Source organism: Papaver somniferum, chromosome 9 (assembly GCF_003573695.1).
Source record: "Papaver somniferum cultivar HN1 chromosome 9, ASM357369v1, whole genome shotgun sequence".
Taxonomy (NCBI): Eukaryota; Viridiplantae; Streptophyta; class Magnoliopsida; order Ranunculales; family Papaveraceae; genus Papaver; species Papaver somniferum.
The window spans coordinates 112,224,984-112,242,984 of NC_039366.1; positions in this window are offsets into that span (position 1 = coordinate 112,224,984).

Sequence of the window (18,001 nt, forward strand, 5' to 3'; positions counted from 1 at the left end):
ATGATGCCTTTCGAATGGATAAATGAGAGCTTGGTCGGTCCCTAGCTGTATCAAGGCTGTCTTCTTTGAAAATACTCAAAACCGCAATATAAGGGTATTTTGGTCAAAATCCCTTATGAGCTCGTTTTCGTTGAAGAGTAATGAGCTAAAAGGGATTGATATAGGATAATAGAACCGTATAAGAGAATGGGAGAGACTCGGTCTCCTCTCTTTTAGAATAAATCCCTTTTTTCACAAAATTCTTGAAATTAGGGTTTTTCGTCAAAATCCTAATTCTCTTCAACTTTGATCCCTCTGAAAAAATTCCTAGAGAATAAATCACGTCCCACTGGCCTAGGATACCATTCTCAAACATGATAGTCTTAGTCACGGCTTGGAGGAGTTTTGGAAGTAGAAAAGACCTTGGTTTCCTCATTTGAGCCAAATTCCTTTGATTTCCTCTTTTAACTCTAATTGCTTTTCCCTTTTGCTTCAAGGCTTCCTTTTTTTGGAATCAAATTGAAAATAGAAGTATTTTGGACGTGTTCTAGGTTTAGAAACCGGTTCAGTATATTCCACGAATTTTATTCATAGTAGAATTCCTTGTTTAAGTTGAATTTCTTTGTCTTCTCTTAAAACTCCTTTTCTTGCTTGGCTTGAAATCTAGTTGGACACATTGGAGGCTGAGGTAACTTGAAAACCGTGTGTATGGGTCTGGTTCCATGATTGGATAACAACTTGATCACTTCTCTTGGCCAAATCCCCTTTTCTTCAAAATAGCCAAAATATCGAACTAAGGGAACTTCTGTGTTTACTTCTGCCTTTTTTCTTGATAAGTCTACGTTCAAGGATGTGGAGAAACTTCGGAATGAATTGTGATTTAAGGATAGAAACAAGTAGAACATGTCCTGGACTCTTTTTGGAAGTTGGTTTCCTGATTCGAGTCAAACTTCTTTTGTTTTCTTCAAAATTTCTAAAGCCTTTATATGTAGTGTTTCTGATGCCTTCATAAGCTGGAAAAGTTTTGAGTGACCTTTGTATAGAGGCATGGACGTGAGTACTTTAAGACTTTCCTGGCTCTTTTGATAAAATCCTCTTTTTAGGAATATTGAGAAAAGCCTCAAATCAGGATTATGTTTGTCAAAACCCTAATTCTGTCTGCTCTTGTGCTCATGAGGGAGAGAAAACATCCAAGTGGAACCCATCGCGTGAGTCTGACCACACATGAAGAGAGAGTAAAAAACGTGTTTGGATTAATTTGGACAACTAGGTGGCCTGGGTTTCCTTGTTGGAGTCATATTCCTCTTTCTGCTTGAAGTAGAATTAGTTTTACAAGAAACCCGTTCGTTATACTTAATGCTTGCAATTAATTTTTGATCCCAGAATTCCAAACATGGCATGAATGTTTCGGAATGATCACATCTTCTTTTTGCTTCGATGGTAGCTTTGTTCTTCTTTCAAAACTATACTACTCTTCAAACTGATGACATATAAGTTAACATAAGTACTTATCATCTTGAGTTTGCTGATGTAGATACCCATCCTTCGTTCCCAATTGAGTCATCTTCGGTAAGTCTTGATTTTTATACCTCTTTGATCATATATTCATATTCCTTTGACCATTGAATGAATAAAAATAGTCATATTTGTCAAGGATTCTCTTCGTTTAGGTGTTCGTCATAAAACTTCATATTTGAGACACTTAGAGAGAATGGATGTAAAATCTTTATATGGACTCTGATTTGAGTCCCTAACACCAACTTTGAAATTAAATGATATAGGCTTTATAACACAAAAATAATGGCTCGATTCCGAGTTCGTTTGTCCAATCAAATCCATGCATACTTTTGACTTCAGAAATCTCGTATACAAAATTCAGGAGTTTTCAGATTGCACTTACTTCGGTGTTGGGACCACATCTCCTAGCTCGTTTGTACGTTTGAATCTCCCTTTTGGTATGTTGTTGGGAATACATAGAGGAACACATTTGTTTCAGAAAGTACCCCGGAATTCCTTATGAATTTTCATCAGTTTTCAAGTCTTTGCGCTGGAACGTGCGGATGTCTGCTTTCGAAAGGAGTCCTTGTTGCGTTTGAACTCTTCATGTATTGAGACTCTTAGGAAACGACCTATCGGAGTTTTATGACCTAATTAACCTTCCTTAACTTTTTATAGGTCGTGAATTTGATCCCCTTGAGCCAAAACGCGTCTGTGGCGTGCTTATACGTTTTTACCCTTAGTTACGAAAAAGCATGTCTTCTCTTGATTCTTCATGGAAAGTGTGGACCCAAACAAATATGTGAGCGTCCCATGAGATGTGAGATGGATTCCTTGATAAGTATAAGACTCTAGGCATGAGGTTAGGGTTGAAGGGATTAGGAGAAGACAAGTCTTGAAGAGATTAAGAGAGGACAAGGCTTGAAGAGATTAGGAGAGGACAAGGCTTGAAGGGGTTGTATGGGGGATAAGGTTTTAGGGGAAAAGACCGGTGTTTGTGGGTGAAAATGGTTTCTGCTGTTTTCGGTAATTTTGTGTGTGTGGATGAGGAACGAGTCTAAACCCCAAACACCGTACTGCACGGGAGTACTTTTGATTCGAGAGATCAATCTGTACAATCCTGGCCTAAACCAAGAAATGGCCGTTCCAGGCTTGCTTCGGTCACAAAGTGAAGGAGAAGTGTTGGTCTTAGGGAGGAAAGCGAAGAAAGTGTTGAGACCGGAATAGTTGATTCTGGAAGTGTGGGTGTTTCATGACTTGTATCAAAAAGTTGAACTGGATAGCTGAATGAAAAGCTATCAGATGATTTCTGGATGCTGTATTCTTCTCCTGACCAAAACTTGTTGTTTGGTGGAAAATAGGTGAGACCTATTTATACAAGTCACAACAAAACGTACCCTGGTCTCGTGGGAAGTGGAAAGGATTGATTGATGGAAGAAGAGAGTAACAGGTAACGCCTGGAATTTATGTTTCCATAATGAAGGATACGTTTACACCATTACTTCTTGCCATTACTAACCGCCCCGCTTTATAACACTTTCTGTAACAGGCGTATTGCACGCCACACACTGTAAACCGCCAGACCAATACCCTGATGAGTATCCCCCAGTTTGTGACATGTTTTGATGTCTCGAGTGTTTTCGTGGAAAACATGTAGCACTTTGCTACTTGTGGAAAGTTAAAAATGAGAGGCTTGCCGTAGGTAAATAGCATATGTGATGCTAGGCTCGTTTTGGCTAGTCGCCTAAAACTTGTCACGAGCTGAACGGCTCGGTGGCGAATTTTGATGGATGAGATTACCTCTCATGAGGAAGAGTGGCCATTGATTATGGTCGCATCTTTTTGTATAGCGAAGTGGCGCCATTGGCATAGTAGCACCTGGTAGAGCCATGGCATAACGACATGCTAGTGGTTGTGGCATGGCGGCATGTCAGTAGTCGTGGCATAGCGACATGCTAGTAGCCGTGGCATAGCGACATGCTAGTAGCTGTGGCGCGGTGGCATTGCCAGTGGTCGTGGCATAACGACATGCTAGTAGCCGTGGCATGGTGGCATGCCAGTGGTTGTGGCATAGCGGCATGCTCGTAGCTGTGGCATGGTGGCACGCCAGTGGCCGTGGCATAGCGACATGCTAGTAGCCGTGGCATAGCGGCATGCTAGTAGATGTGGCATGGTGGCATGCCATTGGCCGTGGAATAACGGCATGCTAGTAGCCGTGGCATGGTGGCATGCCAGTGGCCGTGGCATAGCGACGTGCTAGTAGCTGTGGCATGGTGGCATGCCAGTAGTTGTGGCATACCAGTGGCCGTGGCGTTGTAGCATGGTCAAAGTTTAAGATTTGGCTCAGTGACTAAAGTTAAGGCTTGGCGGCATGGCCAAGGCTAGGGCTTGGCGCCGTGGCCAATTTAGGGTTTGGCACTGTGGCCGAAATTAGGCGCGGTGGCTAATTTAGGGTTTCACGCCGCGGTCAAAGTTTAGGGTTTGGCGGCATGGTCGCTCAAAAGTTTCCACAAACTGTTATTTTGGTGGCGAACTTGGATGGTTGAGATTGCATCTCAGGAGGAAAGGTAGCTGTCGATCATGGCTACCTTTAATTGACAGTGGCACCTTTAACTTGCTCTACTGGCATTGCGGCACGACTAGCATGGATGGCATGGCTCGTGCATGTCTTCGGCGCGGTTGCGCGCGTATCCATAGCCACTTAAATTTTGGCGGTGTGGAAATATTGCCTAAATTAGGGTTTGGCTTGTCGAAACCCTAATTAGCTTATATGGCACGTCGCATGGGGTGAGTGGCCATGTTTGGCGCATCTGACATGTGCATCTGGCATGTGTGTCTGGTATGTGCGTTTGGCATGTTTGGCATGCTGCTTGGCATGCTGGTGCGTTTTTGGGAAACCAATTGGCTTTGCGGCCATCTGGCGCGGTTTCCTTCTTTTCAACACTGTGCGAGTTTAAAGTAACCTGATTGGTTAATGTAAGAGGGCCGGTCAGGCATGGACGTGGCTACACTTCATTGTGAGTATGGAGGATTTAAATCGACCTGATTGGTCGATGGGAAGTGGGGCCGGAAAGCTAGGGCGTGGCCACACTTCCAGTGCGTTGTGGCGGATTTAATCGCCTAGTTTGGCTAAGCATAGTTTTTCGACCAACGGGGTCTAGTGTACTGTGCGGGACGCGAAACCCTAATCTTGCAAATTAGTCGGGTTTATGAGTTATCACAATAATTGGTTGGATTTTGTATGCTGCCACAAAAATCCTTATCTACAGAATGCAGTGTGCTTTCCGTCTGAGCATTTCGTGCGATGGCCTTAACTTTGGTACTTGGAGGTTCATGCTACTCTGCTGCTGTAACACCCCGATTTTCGGGCCCGGATCTTGCCCAGATCCCATGCCCGAAAACCCGAAGTGCCACTTCGATACCATAGCCGAATCCCGGCTACTAAGCCCAAGCTCATTAAATAATTTATTTGGGTTTATTTAATTTATGTTCATGTTACCATTTCTATCGCAGCGGAATACTTTGAAAATTATTTAGGAAAATTTAACTTTTGATTTAACCTAATTTTAAAGTCACCGGAAACAATACACATTCTATTTTTCAAATAAAATTATTAACACCGTTCAAATCTTAAAATTTAATTAATAAGTAACAATTTCAATGCCAAATTGTAAAACTGGAAACAAACCAAGGTTGATTCCTAGAAATTTTACAAGCTTCATACGAGTTCCAAAAAATTATGATAATTATACTGATAAAATCTATACTGTAAATGCTATTAGGTGTAAATTATTCAGGATTTTTAAACGAGTTGAGTATCCTATGACCACGACCAAACTCGTAGTTGACCAGCGCTACAGAAGATCAAAACTGTGACATTTTGTTTTATAAAAATTATATAAAATCGCGCACAACTCAAAATTAGATGAGTCTTGTCATTTTAGAAAAACAAAAGATAGATGTTGATTTTCTTAGAGACATTAAGGTATAAAAATCAGTGGATCATAATTTTAAAATAAGATATTTACGAGACATTTATAATTATCAAATATTTTCTGGACTTAACACGAATACAAAGAATTATTTTAAAAATATGTATACAACTGAGAAAATTCTACAATTTTTACCAAATGTCCCTTAAGATATTTTACATTTATTAAAGAAAAAATCATACCAAAACCTATTAGAAAGTGAAAATGATAAACAATCAACTCAACAACGTACGATATTTTACAGCTTTAAGTCCAAGACTAATTACATCTTGACAAGGAAATAAAGCATAAACCATTAATCAAATCATCAAAAAATTATTCTCTGGTTTCACCATGACTAGCCTAACTTGAAATTAACCAATCTCATTAAAGACCCAACGAAATTATCGAGCAACCATTATTTATAATCAATTCAACTCAAATTGAGATAACAAAGCCACATATTATAACTGCACGTGCTGAATCGCCTAGCGTCTGACTACGTACCCAAAGGGATCAAGCGCGACCGTAGTTCATCAAATATGACCATCAACTCATATATCAAAAATCACTTAGGAGGAAACCATCAACTCCTAAGTCCACCGCTCGTACCAAAGGAGCCCCATGGGTTTAGCAATCATACAGGAGGCAACCATCAACTTCTAATGAGCCCCATGTTGTTTTAGGGAGGCAACCTTCAACTTCCAAGGATATCTCGTATCCCGTCAAAAAGAAAGTCTTTTGGGAAGCAACTCCCAAGAACCGAAATTTATCAAACAATTACATACATCGTACAGATTCAACATCATCATGAAATCAATAAATCCATACTATCAATCACACAGTACCATAATCATTAAAACCAATACATATGAATTTAAATAATTTTAACTCGAGTAAAACAAGATTCAGTTAGTGTTGCGCTTACCTCAAATGCTATCACCAAAGGTATTAGAGAAGAAATATATCAACAACAAAGGAATCCCTTATATATGGAGGCACAATATTCCAAAAAGGCAAGCTTTATTCTCTGGGAAAGTTTTCATGATTCAATCCCTACTAGAGACATGTTAGTTCATCGTGGTATGAGCATTCAAAGTGACTTGTGTGTCTTGTGTAACGATGAGAAAGAAACATCTGATCACATGTTTCTACATTGTCCGTATTCATTTGCGATATGGGATTATTTTATCAAGGCGTTCAAGATATCTTGACCGATGCAAATAAATTTGTTTCAATTGTTTGAAGCTTGGTCTACTAATGTTCTTCAAGGAAGGGAAAAGAAGGTGTGGAAGATTATTCACTATGCCATTTGTTGGACCTTATGGAAGGAACGAAATGGGAGAGTTTTTGGTGGCCGCCAGAAGAGTGTTGCAGAAAATATTCATCGTGTAGTTTTGTGGTCTTGTGATACCGATTCCTTTAGATTTGTTCCTCCTAGTCTCATCTGGAGTAATTGGGAGGCTCTCATGAGTGAGTGATTACTACTTGTAATTATATTCTCTTTTTCTCACCTTTTTTTGGAAGGAAAAAAAAATCCCTCGATAAGAAAACTAAGGCTTTAAAACCCGTGACTAATCGCCTGTGTATCTCCTTTTTTTTTTTTTTTTCTTCTTCTTATGGTGTGCGGCCGGAGAAAGAACAGAGAGCTTGAAGTCTTTTTTTTTTAACCCTAAAACCAACCTTAAATATATATACTCGGTGTAAGCCAATCGGCCGAGATCAAATAGGAGTCTAAATTTCTTAGACCTAGCTAACTAAGTCACTATCCCATTTCTTCCTTGACACGTATATGGTGATGAAATAATTAATGGATTTTGCATCCAACACGTTTAACTTATTCCATCAATGCTTCAAAAAAAAAAAACTTATTCCATCAAATGAGACCACCACGTAGATTAATGTTTCCTCCACATTTGATTTTCTTTCTTTGCTAAACACATACAAAAACTACTCTTCCTAGCACTAAGACAAATTATTTATTACTTATAAGTTAAACTAACAACTAACATCATGCCTAGTATCAGATTTGACCATTAATTTTATTTTCACCCAAATAATCAATATGCTAGATACAAGCTAAAGATTTCAAATGACCAAAATATCTTTTAAAAGTAAAAATAACGATTTTACCCTTATAAGGTGAAACGACATAAATATCCTTAAAAGTAAAATACAAAAACACCCTTTTGCCAAATGACAAAAATACCCTTGAATTAGGGACGAATATTACAGCTGCGAGTGAGCACAAACCCGTCATGCCATACCATATTAAGGGTTCTGCCGGGGAACATAACACATGAAAGTACTCAGTGAGTCTTGTATTGGCGAGGTGCTGAAATTTACAGAGGGTTTGGGATGGTTGCTACATTCGTCAGTCTGGATAAATTTCATGTAAATATATTGAATGGCTCATTAAATATGCTGGTGGAGAGGTTAGCATTAACGTCACCGTTTCCTTGCAGAGTGACGTCAGATGCAAGGTTTTACGATTTTAACCCTAAGCTAAAAACCACCATCAACATTAAGTCCCCTGCTTAGCACGTAACAGTGGCATTATTGCGGGGTAAGCATGAGATGGTGACAGACAAGAGTAAAATCGAAAGAGCAAGACGTGAACAGATTGCCAAGGAAATTCAACTAACCTTTGGTGGAAGGCATGAGGAATCCGTGATCCTTGTGTTGGCAGCTTTTGCATAAATTCGTCTTAGCCGTGGGATGTTGACACCAGTGCGGTGTCTTTGGCTACTGGTTAAGGAATGGTTCATGGCACTGCTGGCTAGGGCATTGGTTAGGACGCAGTTGGAGTTGGCTTGGGTTGCGGATGACACTTGTCAGGAGCGGAAAAGTTGGCGCCGAGAAGGACGCAGGCTGTTGGTGCTTCGACTATCGAGTAGAGAAGCTAGCGCTGGAAGGATGCAAGCTGGCGGTGCTGGCTAGGGCGTGGAGCCGTTGGCGCTGGCTTGGCCGGGGCGCGGTTGGCTTGGATTGGTGTGAGCCGTTGACTCCGCTTGGGACGGGAGCTGTTGGCGTCGGCTTGGACGTGGATATGGTGATGCTTTGAACGGCTAGGATGGCGTCGTTTTGGCTTGTCAGGTCGATGGCGCTACTAGCTTGGAACGGTTGATGATGAGGCTAGCTTGGAACGGTGGATGGCGCTGCTTTGGGACGCGGACTGTTGGCACTGGCTGTGGAGTGGAGAAGATGGCGCTGCTTGGGACGCGGACTGTTGGCGCTAGCTTGGCCGCGGCCTGTTGGCGCCATGGAGCTTTGCCAGCGCGGGTGCGATTGCCTCTCTCCGTGTATAACCCAAATAGGAAACCTTCCTCCATTTGAAATCCTAAAGTGTTGTGCCTATAAAAAGGTGCTACCCATCCTATTTATCCCGTATCATTGGTTTTGTTCACACATCTTGGAGCTAGCGGTAAAGCAGTGGCAACACAGCAGGCGAGCGTATTCCAGGTATTATTCCAGCGTTCTTTCTTTAGCTTGTTCTTCTGTTTTGGTGTAAACCTTAGCCATATGTATGACTTCCGCAAGATATTTTTGATATGAATAACTCCTCTTCGTAAGCAGTATTATATTAGGGTTAGCCGTAACATGAATAGCAACGAAACCAATTAACATGCTAGGTAATTGTTTGAGCTCGGACAACTACATTCGCTCCTTCCATAGAACCTAGTTGTTAGGGTTTCCTTTGTCCATGAATGCATTCCCGCGGCAAGGCGTGATTTGTCCGAGAGCATGGCTCCCGTGGTATTCAATGGTTTCGGCCAAGAGCATGTTTTTTTTTTTTTTTTGCGGCAGCTTACATATCCCGTCGAGCGATCATCAGTCCCCATTCTTTGGCCGTGAGTACCATGATATGCGGCTAAAGGAAAACTTCTTCATAAAAAATTCGTTGCTACTCCTTGATTATTGCATACATTTTTTTGATAAAATCTTCATGCATACTTTTCTTCAAAGTAGTAATTCTCCTTTATTTTGCTCTATTGTAGCTACTTCGAAAGTGGAAGCAGTATAAGGGAATTTTGTTAGGATGTCACCTGAAAATAGTTCTGCCGTCTTGCCGAGAAATGCTAACAACTCCAAGGACAAGCCGAATACGGATGATGAATTCTTCACAGAACCTTGCACAGCTGTAAGGACGCATCCCAGTCATGTGGCGACTTTTCTGACTGGCTCAGAACGAATGAGAGGTTCAGTCGATTTCACTATTGCGTGTGATACGATTTTATCTCCATAGGAAAGAGTATCCAACTTCTTCTATCGACTTTAAATCTTCCAAAGCCCATTGCGCTCTTACGAAGGATGGATGAGATTCTTGATAATTCGTGACCACGTCAAGGTCAATCTGGTTAAGGCGCAAATCATGAATGTTGTCATGGCGTATGCGGTACTTTATTTAGGAAAGAAATTGCAGGTCTGATCACTTTCATCTCTAGGTGGTGTATGGAGACTCATACTTCCATATGTAGATGGGGCGAGATGAATATTACTTTGGAGAGCGTAGCCGTCTTGTTGAATCTTTAAATAATTGGGAATGTTGTTGTCGTCTTATCCGAGGAGGAAGAGGAAACGCATGCTATTCTGGTTAGGAAGTCGGAAGAATATGTTCGGAAGGATAATGAGGAAAAATGCTTTTATACTTGGTGGGTATCTGAATGGTTCCCCAAGAAGCCGGAGCCGGTTTTGCTGCTGGACGATACGATCCATGTCACTGCATTTTTAGCCTTGTGGTTATCCAGAGATATTTTTGATGATGGCTATGGAAGGAAAGAAATAAGGCAGAATCTCATCAACTTTGTTATCAAATTGGAGAAAGGCGTGGCTCTTCCCATAGGCAGCTTGTTCCTTGGCTCATTATACACTCATCTGGATTTCTTAGCAGCAGACATGTATGCTTCTAGTGGGTACATGAAGGTGGACTCGTATGTTCATGTCGCCTTTCTCCAAGCATGGTTGTGGGAGCATTTTAAGAGCTACACTCCTAATCCAATAACTTCACTTCCTGACACATATGGCGGCTCTAGGATACTTTATTGGTCGAAGAAGCATCCAAGACCTAGCTCAAAAATCGTCGATTTTCTCGACAACGTGAATGCAATAAACTTCCGTCCCTGGGCTCCGGTCCATGCGTCCATAGTTCAACCAAACACTTATGCTTCCGCCCCGGACATAACATTGCATTCTGATGGAGTGGATATAACCATTGGAGAAGTCATATTCATGCGAAGCTGCATACCTGGATATGTACCATCCTTTTTCAAGGGATTTTTTGGAAGCGGTCCCATATAATATTGGCAGGGTCGCTCGTCATATGGGCTTTGATCAGGGGGTTCCATTCTGCCGTCCATCGATGCCTCCAGAAAAACTGTTGCCAGTTGTTTTTGATAACATTTCCCTGGCAGAGCATAAGAGCCTTCCTTTTCTGCTTCCAGGGAGAAAATCGGTGGCAACCCCCAAATATAATGCTTTCTGGCGGGGAGAGTTCCTTTCCATCCATCAATTCGTGCAAAATGTTGTAAAAGATCCACACGGCAAGCCCTCCTCTAAAGTTTTGGCGAAACACGGGTTGTTGAGATTTCCTTCTCTATGTAAGCGGAAATCTTCTAACTCAAGTGAAGACAGTTCCCAGAAAAAGGAGTGAAGATCGAAAAGTCGTGCAGGCAGTTTTCAATCGGCTTCGACAGCCCTGGTGACCTTCAGTTCTTCCAACATGCAAGTACGTATGATTCTCTTCCTGAATTACGTGAACATTCTGGATTGTTTCCACTGAAAATCTTTTCTTCCTTTTACTCAGGGTCTTGACAGTTTAAACACCTTCGGCAAGCTTGCACGTGGTCAGGAAATGACTTTTGAAGAAAAGTCTGGTAATACTTAGCCTTCGGCCAATGAGGAGGAAAGTGAAAAATAAGAAGATTCAGAATCCCGTGATGACGGGGAAAACACTTCAGTGCGCAGCAACGGGTCTTCTTCTAGTTCCAACGGGCCCACAGATGAGTCGGTGAGTTTCCACGTACCCGCTGGTAATCTGGAGATGGAGATTGATCGTCGTGAAGATGTTGCCGTGTCCCCAATGGAAGAAAATATTGTTGTGACGACGGGCGTGATTTTTCCCAAAGAATCTTTGCTAGTTGCACATCCAGCGGCAGGTGTTGTTTTCGATCCCCCGTTTGAGGCTCCTTTTGAGGGTCACGTGTTGATTGGAGGATTCAATGTGCCAATAAAAAACGCGGAGTTGTATATAAAAATATGGAAAAGGTATGGACATATCGCAACAACTAAAAATATCACCAGCCGATTCGCGTTGGTTAAGCGTGTAGAAGAAGCTTTATCCTCAATTCATGATATGCGTAATGTAACCGGCCAAACTATTTCTGGGGATGTAATTTCGAGCTGGAAATTTCATCGGGATGTATGTGTAGACTTTGAGTTTAACGTCACCTGGTTCTGTGATGGTTTTTCCGAGATCCAAAAGTTGCAGGCTGAAGCGATCGAAGGTCCCTCTGCGGATGTGATCAACCAACATGAATCAGAAGTCGAAAGGTTATCTCAGGAGTTGAAGCTGAAACAGGTGGCTCTTCAAAGCGCAAAGGACGCTTTCTCCGAGAAGAACAAACCATTGCTGAATGATTTCCCTTGAATTTTTTTTTTGTCTTCTGAACTTTCTTTGCTTAGATTTTTTTTTGAAAGGCAAAAGAAACGCCTAGTTTATGGTTCGGTTTTCTGGTTTTTGGATTGATAGATGATTGTTTCTTATCAGAGTTTTTGGATTATTTTTGGAATAATGGCCCTTTGATCAATCAACACGTCAAAATCTGTATTGTGAATGTAAGTAGCAAAATCATTCGGGAAAATTTTGAAACCGTGAATGTTGCATGAGAAAGGGAAAATATGAGATGATATGAAATCTTGGGATGATTGGGTTATCGGCTTCAATTGTAAATGCGAAAACCCAAACAATAGATCGTGCAAACATTGTCTGACAAAACTTACTCGCTTCAGGGTCTTTCGCAAAAACTGAATCTTCAGGGAGTAAAACCGAGTTTTTATGTGACATCCTCCTTTCCGCGAGAAGTCCCCTATCATTTTTTATTGTCTGTGGAACATCTTTATGTCGATCCGCGGTAAGGCGAAGAATTTCCAGTCCCCAGACGCAATTCTCCTGAATCCATCTTTTCTTGGAAGATGTGCTTCAAAGCATTGCATTCACTGGTAGGACGATGGAATTAAGAGTTGGATTTGCAACCGGGAGATTAGTCTCCCACTGTGGTCGCCAATTATTTATGGGTGAAAAAGGTTTCTGCTGTTTTCGGTAATTTCGTGTGTGTGGATGAGGAACGAGTCTAAACCCCAAATAACGTATTGAACGAGAGTACTTTTGATTCGAGAGATCAATCTGTACAATCCTGGACTAAACCAAGAAATGGCCGTTCCAGGTTTGCTTCGGTCACAAAGTGAAGGAGAAGGGCTGGTCTTAGGGAGGGAAGCGAAGAAATTATTGAGACCAGAATAGTTGATTCTGGAAGTATGGGTGTTTTGTGACTTGTATCAGAAAGTTGAACTGGCTAGCTGAACGAAAAGCTATCAGATGATTTATGGATGTTGTATTTTTCTCCTGGCCAAAACTTGTTGTTTGGTGGAAAATAGGTGAGACGTATTTATACAAGTCGCAACAAAACGTACCCTGGTCTCGTGGGAAGTGGAAACGATTGAGTGGTGGAAGAAGGGAGTAACGGGTAACGCCTGGAATTTATGTTTCCATAATGAAGGATACGTTTACACCACTACTTCTTGCCATTACTAACCGCCCCGATTTATGACACTTTCTGTAACTGGCGTATTGCACGCCGCACGCTGTAAACCGCCATACCAATACCCTGATGAGTATCCCCCAGTTTTTGACATGTTTTGGTGTCTCGAGTGTTTTCGTGGAAAACATGTAGCACTTTTCTACGTGTGGCAAGTTAAAAATGAGAGGCTTTCCGTAGGTAAATAGCATATATGATGCTAGGCTCGTTTTGGCTAGTCGTCTAAAACTTGTCACGAGCTGAACGACTCGGTGGCGAATTTTGATGGTTGAGATTACCTCTCATGAGGAAGAGTGGCCATTTTTTATGGCCGCATCTTGTTGTATAGTGAAGTGGCGCCATTGGCATAGTAGCGCCTGGTGGAGCCATGGCATAACGACATGCTAGTGGCTGTGGCATGGCGGCATGCCAGTGGTCATGGCATAGCGACATGCCAATAGCCGTGGCATAGGGACATGCTAGTAGCTGTGGCATGGTGGCATGCCAGTGGCCGTGGCATCACGACATGCTAGTAGTCGTGGCATGGTGGCATGTCAGTGGTCGTGGCATAGCGACATGCTAGTAGTTGTGGTATGGTGGCATGCCAGTGGCCGTGGCATAGCGACATGTTAGCAGCCGTGGCATAGCGGCATGCTAGTAGCTGTGGCCTGGTGGCATGCCAGTGGCCGTGGCATAGAGACATGCTAGTAGCCGTGGCATGGTGGCATGCCAGTGGCCGTGGCATGGCGGCATGCCAGTAGTTGTGGCATGGTGGCATGCCAGTAGCTGTGGCATGGTGGCATGACAGTGGCCGTGGCGTTGTGGCATGGCCAAAGTTTAAGATTTGGCTTTGTGACTAAAGTTAAGGCTTGGCGGCATGGCCAAGGCTAGGGCCTGACGGCATGGCCAAGGTTAGGGCTTGGCGCCGTTTCCAATTTAGGATTTGGCACTGTGGCCGAAATTAGGCGCCGTGGCCAATTTAGGGTTTGATGTCGTGGCCAAAGTTTAGGGTTTGGCGGGATGGTTGCTCAAAAGTTGCCACAAGCATGTTAGTTTGGTGGGGAACTTGGATGGCTGAGATTGCATCTCAGGTGGAAAGGTAGTCGTCGATCATGGCTACCTTTAATTGGCAGTGGCGCCTTTAACTTGCGCTACCGGCATTGTGGCGCCTTTAACTTGCGCTACCGGCATTGTGGCATGGCTGGCATGGCTCGTGCATGTCTTCGGCGCGGTTGCGCACGTATCCATAGCCACTGGCTCCAAGTATTACTCGCCTGCGCATTGACCTTTTTGCCTTTTACGCTCCAGATTGACGTTTTCTCCTTCTTTTCTTCATAATGATTATGTTGCACCCAATAACTCAAAAGTGAACGTAAGATACAAAATCCACAAGAAAAATAGCAAATAAAGCATAAACAATACATAATAATTAAGGTGTTTACGACACCTATCAACGGTCTTGCTTCGGATGATCTTGTAAACCTGCGAAGCTTGGTGAAATCCCGTGAGAATCTTTACTTTCAATGTGAGGTGGTTGGGAGAGGCTCAATTCTGTCAGGATCCGTCTGGGTGAGTTGAGTTCAGGTCCTTGTATTTTTAGAGAGTTTCTTAATCTGGAATGAAACATGGTATATGAAGATATGGAACATGCTAAACATTCGGCTCGAGATGCAGAGGCCAAAGCGAAGCAGCTGAACATGAAGCAAGAGATTTTCTTTAGGGGCCTCTGTTCTTCAGGGTTGATATTTTCCTTTTTTGGACCTTTTTTGTATGCATCTTGTAAAGGAAGAAGACCCTCATGAGTTACTAATTTTTGCAAACCCTAGCTGGCTCTGTTGTTGTGCGAGTGGATGAAAACCCTAACTAAAATTCGTAGTAGGAGGTACTTCTTTGCGCGATCTTCACTCTGGATATTGTAGACGTTTGACGTCCGATTTCAGAGGTTGACCCCAACTATCGAACAAAAGATACTAAACTTTCATATAGTAGTGACAAATATAGATTTCGAGCTTCTTTAGTCAGTAGTAAGCACATGTGAAGTTGAACTCGGGAATCCAGAGATTCAGCAGCAATTCCTTCAAGTGTTTTGATGATATCTCTTAGATCGTATTTTGAAACATCATGCCATTTTAACACGTGATAGGAGAGACATAAACGTGTATTTCTCATCAGGGGTGTATTGTCAAGTTATCAATCAATTTGTCCCAGTTCGTTGAGTTATGTGGCTAAAGTATGAGCTGCGTCTGAGTAGAGTGAAAACTATAGACTCCTCTTTAAACCCATTGCAAACCTAGTCCCGGTGCACGCGTATAAAACCCTAAAACAGATGAAAATATTCAAATTTGATTCTTCGTATCTTTAGTCAGGATCCGGAACGTAGTTGCCTGATTGCAGAGAAGATGCTAACTGTGACAAGTTCAACGAGGATGAAAAGAGAGGAGACTTTGATGTATCGAGTCACAGATAAGTTCCATTCACGATTTTGAAGTCCGATCTCTAGTCTCCTAGTCCCTAAGTTATAACTTGTCGTGATGTGGGTTTGAGGAGTTGAATGGTCTTGATGTGTCCCGATCTTTTGATACTCTTGTGCTGATCGTTTCTAAATCTGTTATCTGAAAACTGGATGTCTTGGCCATCTCCTGTTGGCCATGAAGGTGTGTGAAGCACGATTCTTCTCTAGTACCCAGTTTGATATAAGACTAGGGATTCCCATTGCCTCGGGACGCTTGGAAAATGAAGTAAGACCCTTGTACGAGATTGAGTCTTCAAGGCGAGCAAGCGATAATCTGTGGCTGGAGACGTCTGTGGAAAGTCATGTCGAGATACTGCCGCATATATCTTTGTGGACAATATGAAGTTGTTGTTCCGCCTCTACTAGGCGTCTTGACGAGGATTCATGTGAACTTATGTAGATGAACCATCTATCGATATTTGTATTTCTTCTAGGAGATGGTAAACAAAAATTAAGAACATTGTATGCCTTCTAGGACTAACATAACTATGGATGTGGATGAACAATTGATTTGTGGTGACTTTGTTAATGGGATAGTTCTCTGGAAATCTTCTAGGCATTTTTTCACGCGGTAGAATCGTGTTTTGACATAAGGAAGTTGTAAGTAATCGTCATATCTTGTACTTTGCTCATCATGTTTGACTCTGACTCATGGGATAACCTGCCGAGAATATCTTTTGAGAGAGGAGGCTTTTACTGACGGAACTACACGCAGTGTATGGCTTGGAGCTACGGTCTCGGATCTTTCCCTTGTTTACTTCAGTGATAGTAGTTGGTTGCGGTTGTATGTCGAGTAATGAATTTCTATCCAAATTTTCGGCCTCATGAGTATCGCTTCAGATTTCTTTTCCCTTGATAGATTCGACTACAAAGATATTATCCTTCTCCTTCTTGGGTGAACTGAGGTTCCATCGAAAATGAAATGTGATAGTTTTTGGTAAATCTGAACTTGAGGCTCATCGAAGAGTTGTATGCTGCGTTCGGGAAGGATGAATCGCTCCCGAAAAAGAATCTATTGGTTCTCTTCCAATTGGTTGGATCGTAGGTGCGATGATTTACTTCACGGGGGAGGTCTCTGGTTCAAATCCAGGATGGCCCAGCTGCGCCAGGGAAAAGAATAGAAGAAGCATCTGACTCCTTCATGCATGATCCACTTGGCTCGGAGGGATATATCTCAGTTGGTAAAGCTCATTCCTTGCAATTGGGTCGTTGTGATTACGGGTTGGATGTCTAATTGTCTATGCGGTAAGGATAGTATCTTGTACCTGAACCGGTGGCTCACTTTTTCTAAGTAATGGGGAAGAGGACCGAAACATGCCACTGAAAGACTCTACTGAGACAAAGATGGGCTGTCAAGAACATAGAGGAGGTAGGATGGGCAGTTGGTCAGATCTAGTATGGATCGTACATGGACATTAGTTGGAGTCGGCGGCTCTCCTAGGGTTCCCTCCTCTGGGATCCCTGGGGAAGAGGATAAAGTTGGCCCTTGCGAACAACTTGATGCACTATAAGCAAAATCCATGGACCGACCCCATCGTCTCCACCCCGTAGGAACTACGAGATCACCCCAAGGACGGCTTCAGCATCCAGGGTCACGGACCGACCATAGAACCCTGTTCAATAAGTGGAACGCATTAGTTGTCCACTCTCAGATTGGGCAGTAAGGGTCGGAGAAGGGCAATCACTCATTCTTAAAACCAACATTCTTAAGACCAAAGAGTCATGCGGAAAGGTGGGCGGGGGGGAAGCTCTCCGTTCCTGGTTCTCCTGTAGATGGATTCTCCGGAACCGCAAGAATCCTTAGAATGGGATTCTAACTCAGCACCTTTTGAGATTTTGAGAAGAGTTGATCTTTGGAGAGAACAATACGATGAAAGTTGTAAGTTGTGTTCGGTGGGGGGGAGGGAGTTATTGTCTATCGTTGGACTCTATGGTAGAATCGATCGGGGAGGCCTGAGAGGCGGTGGTTTACCCTGTGGCGGATGTCAGCGGTTCGAGTCCGCTTATCTCCAGCTCGTGAACTTAGCGGATACAAAGGTATATGATAGCATCTAATTTTTCCGATTCGGAAGTTCGATCCATGATTTATCATTCATGGACGTTGATAAGATACTTCCATTTAGCAGCACCTTAGGATGGCATAGCGTTAAAGTTAATGACGAGGTTCAAACGAAGAAAGGCTTATGGTGGATACCTAGGCACCCAGAGACGAGGAAGGGCGTAGAAAGCGAAGAAATGCTTCGGGGAGT